Source organism: Arvicola amphibius, chromosome 5, assembly GCF_903992535.2.
Source record: "Arvicola amphibius chromosome 5, mArvAmp1.2, whole genome shotgun sequence".
Taxonomy (NCBI): domain Eukaryota; kingdom Metazoa; phylum Chordata; class Mammalia; order Rodentia; family Cricetidae; genus Arvicola; species Arvicola amphibius.
This window is the reverse complement of record NC_052051.1, coordinates 76,862,970-76,868,345: the sequence shown is the minus strand read 5'-3', so window position 1 is coordinate 76,868,345 and position 5,376 is coordinate 76,862,970.

The following is a 5,376-nucleotide window of genomic DNA, read 5'->3' as shown; positions in this document are numbered from 1 at the left end:
TAGCAGTCCTGACTTCCTTGCTCATGTTCTCCCTCCTTCAGCTCCTCATTTGGGCCTTGGAAACTCAGTCCACCGCTCCAATATGGATATCTGTCTTTATATCCACCCATCGCCAGATGAAGCTTCTATGGAGATATACAAGATATTCATCAGTATGGCTATAGGAAAGGGCCATTTCAGGCTCCCTCTCCTCAGCTGCCCAAGGAACTAACTGGGGACATCTCCCTGGATACCTGGGAACCCCTCTAGAGTGAAATCTCTTGCTAACCCTAAAATGGCTCCCTTAATTAAGATATCTTCTTCCCTGCTCCCCTATCCACCCTTTCTTCATCCCAACCATCCCATTCTCCCAGGGTCTCCCCATCCTCCCCTCCTCACTTTTCTCTCCCCATCTCCCCTTACCCCCACCCCACCCCAACCCCAAGATCCCAATTTTTGTTTGGCAATCTAGTCTACTTCCAATGTCCAGGAGGATAATTATGTTTTTCTTTGGGTTCACCTTATTTAGCTTCTCTAGGATCACGAATTACAGGCTCTATGTCCTTTATTTATGTCTAGAATCCACTTATGAGTGAGTACATCCCATATTCATCTTTGTGGGTCTGGGTTACCTCACTCAGAATAGTGTTTTCTATTTCCATCCATTTGCATGAAAAGTTCAAGATATTGTTTTTTTACTGCTGAGAAGTACACTAATGTGTATATATTCCACACTTTCTTCATCCATTCTTCCACTGAAGGACTTCTAGGTTGTTTCCAGGTTCTGGCTATTTAAATAACTATGAACATAGTTGAACAAATGCTTTTGTAGTATGATTAGGCATCTCTTGGGTATATTCCCAGGAGTGGTATTGCTGGATCCTGGGATAGGTTGATCCCGAATATCCTGAGAAACCGTCACACTGATTTCCAAAGTGGTTTCACAAGTTTGCATTCCTACCAGCAATGGATGAGTGTACCCCTTACTCCACATCCTCTCCAGCAAAGGCTATCATTAGTGTTTTTGATTTTAACCATTCTGGCAGGTGTAAGATGGTATCTCAAAGTTGTTTTGATTTGCATTTCCCTGATCGCTAAGGAGGTTGAGCATGACCTTAAGTGTCTTTTGGCCATTTGAACTTCTTCTGTTGAGAATTCTCTGTTCAGTTCTGTGAGTTTCCCTGAACACTCAAGGGAAGGATTTGATGCCAGCACTTTGTGACACCACTAGCTCGTCATGCAGGCAGTACATGAATGTACTTAAAGGGTTTGTAGATGGGCTGGTGTTTACATTTCTCTTTTGAGAGTATGTAGTGTATTAGTAAAGGCTCCATGAGAGTACTGGTTTGACAGCTACATCTTTAATGTGTTGTGTGATGTGGGATTCCCCTCTGTATGCTGTGAATACCATTGGTGAATAAAGAAACTTCCTAAGCCTGTTGATAGAAAAGAACTTAGATAGGGAAACTTATCTTAGGCAGGGAAAACTAAACTGAAGTCAAGGAGAAAGGAGGCAGAGAGAAACCCGCTGGAGACAGATGCTGAAAACTTTACTCAGTAAGCAACAGCCACGTGGCAATACAAAGATTACTGGAAATGGGTTCAATTAAGATATAAGTGTAGCCAATAAGAAGCTAGAGCTAATGGGCGAAGGAGTGATTTGAATAATAAAAAAAGAAAGAAATGCAGAAACATTGGAAAGTAATGGAAGGACAACTCAACAAATACTGAATGCTGAATTTCTGATTTCTGAGTTTGCCTGTGTTTAATTTTCATATGTTTTATTCCACAGTACAAAAGGGAGGAAGAAGGCAAATGACAGCTTTAACATGAGACAAAGGATACCCAGAACAGTAACTTTTTTCAGTACTTGAAACATCAGGAAACTATATCCTGAGTTAATCATTCTGTTGTTTAGGCAGTGAACATATAACTTGACGCTGTAGGCAGTCACTCCTTAAGTCAAATTTCCTATTTTAAATAAGGAGCAGAAGTTTGCTTGAATTCTTTGACCCTCAGTCAGGATAGAATGGATCTACCTCTATGGGTCATCTTAATGTCCAAAGCATCAAATAACTACACCAGAAGTCAAGATATCTTATTTTGTAGCCATACCCATTGTTAACAACTTTGAAAGAGCAAAAATAAACTCAATCTTTAGACAAGGTGAAATAGACTCACATTTTTGGGTCCCCACACTAGTTTCTTTTTTTCTTGTTTTTCAAGACAGGGTTTCTCTGCAGCTTTAGAGCCTGTCCTGGAGCTAGCTCTTGTAGACCAAGCTGGTCTAGAACTCACAGAGATCCGCCTGCCTCTGCCTCCTGAGTGCTGGGATTAAAGGCGTACGCCACCACCTCCTGGCTACCACACTAGTTTCTTGAGTTCATTATATATTTTGAAGATCAGCCCTCTTTCAGATGTAAAGTTCTTTTCCAATTACGTTGGCCATTGTTTTGAACAACTGTGTTCATAGCAGCATTATTCATAATATCCAGAAACTGGAAACAACCTAGAATACCCTCAACAAAGAATGGATAAATAAAAGGTGATACATTTACATAAAGGAATATTACTCAACTATAAAAAGCAATTGTATTATGAGATTTTCAGACAAATTGATGGGATTATAAAAAAATCATCCTGAGTGAGTAACACAGCCCCAGAAAGATAAACAAATTAATGGATAATAGATGTAAATCAAAGGGCAACCAGACTGCAATCCATACTTCCAGAGGAGCTAGGTAAAGAGGACTCTAAGACGGACACATCTATCGCCATGGGAAGGGAAAATAGCAGAGATTTTATCAGTAAACAGGGATAGGAGTAGCAAAGGGGAGGGAATGGGAATGAAAACATGGGGAACACAATGATCAAGTTGGGGGAGAGATGGAATGGAAGATTAATGGAAGACATAGCCTGATACTGGGATGTTATTACAGAGCTATGAAGAAACCTATTGTTAGGGAAATTCCCCAGAATCCACAAGGTTGATCCAATTAAGACTTCTAGCAGTAGTGGAGAGGGTGCCTGAACTGGCCTTCCCCTAAAATCAGATTGGTGACTATCATAAAGGTCATTATAGAACCTTCATCCAGTCATTGATGGAAGCAGATACAGAGATCCACAACCAAGCACCAGACTAAACTACAAAAGTCCAGTTGAAGAGAGGGAGAACTGTTTATATGAGCAATGGGGAGGTTTTATCTTCTCATCTTTAAAAGGGGGCAAAATAAAATCTCTCTAAATGTGTTGAATTGTCAAAAATAGTTTAAGTATATAAGATATATCACTGTACTATATGTATAATACACCTAAAATGAAAGTGAATTTTCTTGCTGAATGTATTTAGGTTTGTCTTCTTAGTGGCAGTCTACCAAATGAACATAGACTTGAAAATATTATAAGATAATGTCTTTCAGAGAATAGAGAAGGTATATCTTTCCTTGAGAAAAGAATAAGGAATATTTTTAAAGGTTTTTATTTCCTGTGGTGAATTAAAATCTTCCGGAAAAGCTGTAAAAAATACATATTCATAAACTACAATCTAGATTTACTACTTTTGCTTCTTTTAGTGAGGTATCCACAATTCTGTATTTTCAATTGATTCCTCAGTTGATTCTCTTAGAGCCAGGCTGGCTGGCATCAGTCGGAGGGTCAGGATCAAATATATTATATTATGTTGTAAAAACTCATCTGGACTCCAGTTATACATGTATTTTTTAAATCCAGGAATTGTCATTGTAAGTAACACTAATTGGATAACAAAGAGTTAGATGGCCTTCGGCAACAAACAAATTATGAATGATGGCTGACATCATCATTAGATATTGGTTTTAGTATTAAGAGTAAAAATCTAAAGGGAGTTTTGTTTATATATGATCAACATCTTGGCAAATAGCCTTTGCAAAAATATGCACATAGAGAAACTTAAAATTGTTCAGCTGTATTTTAACAGTTGGGTTGTCTAAAACATGTTCATAAAAATCATTGAGTGATAAACTTAATGGATATTGTTGACAGTATAGTTACCACTATTTGATTCTTTTCCAAGGGCTCCAAAGGTCCAGCCTGTTATGCCTTTGATAATAATGTCACTTCTCGAAAGTACTTAAATTACAGAATATAGATTCAAATTGGGAGCTTTATAATTTTTTTTACTTCAAATTCTGACAATACTAAAAATTGTTCTCCTTTTCTATCAAATTAAGAAAAGATGAGGGAGTGAGAGAGAGAGAAAAATAATACATCTCAAAAAAGCACCACAAAACACTTTACGGCCTTGGGCATAAAGTGGAGAGACCTTTGCCATTTCTATTTTCTTATCTAGAATACACAACAGATTCTCAGAAGTGTGTCTATGTAGAAGTTATGAGTATTATTTCAGAAGAAGATTGGTAAGATAACACAATAGAACATTTCAAACAATTATAGACAACGGAAGTTCTAACATAAATCTTTTACATGTCACTTTTGAGCAGTAAAAAGTTTTTTTTGAGATATTATGGACGATATTTTTTTAGACTTTGATCATTTTTTTATTAAAAATTTCCTCCTCCTCCCCTCCTCCCTTTCTCCCATTTACCTCCCCCTCCCCCAACCACTCCCCCTCCCTCTCCTGTCCGAAGAGCAGTAAGGGTTCCCTGCCCTGTGGGAAGTCCAAGTTCCTCCCCACTCCATCCAGGTCTAGGAAGGTGAGGATCCAAACAGGCTACCCCCTCCCCCCCGCAAAGGCAGTGTATGGAGTAGGATCCAAATCCAGTGCCATTGCTTTGGCTTCTCAGCAGCCCTCATTGTTCGCCATGTTCAGGGAGTCCGGTTTTATCCTGTGCTTTTTCAGTCCCATTCCTGCTGGCCTTGGTGAGCTCTGATTAGGTCCTGATTTCCTTGCTCATGTTCTCCCTCCTTCTGCTCCTCATTTGGACCTTGGGTGCTCAGTCCGGTGCACCAATGTGTTGCTCTGTCTCTATTTCCATCCATCGCCAGATGAAGGTTCTATGGTGATATGCAAGATATTCATCAGAATGACTATAGGATCTGGCCTTTTCTGGCTTCCTCTCCTCAGCTGCCCAAGGAAATAGCTGGGGGCTTCTCCCTGGACACCTGGGAACCCCTCTAGAGTCAAGTCTCTTGCCAACCCTAAAATGGCTCCCTTAATTAAGATATATACTTCCCTGCTCCCAAATCCACCCTTCCTGTATCCCAACCATCCCATTCACCCAAGCTCTCCCCATCCTTCCCTATACGCTTTGCTCTCCCCATCTCCCCTTACCTCCATCCCACCCTGCCCCCAAGTTCCCAATTTTTGCCTGGCAATCTTGACTACTTCCAATATCCAGGAGGATAACTATCTGTTTTGCTTTGGGTTCACCTTCTTATTTATCTTCTCTAGGATCACGA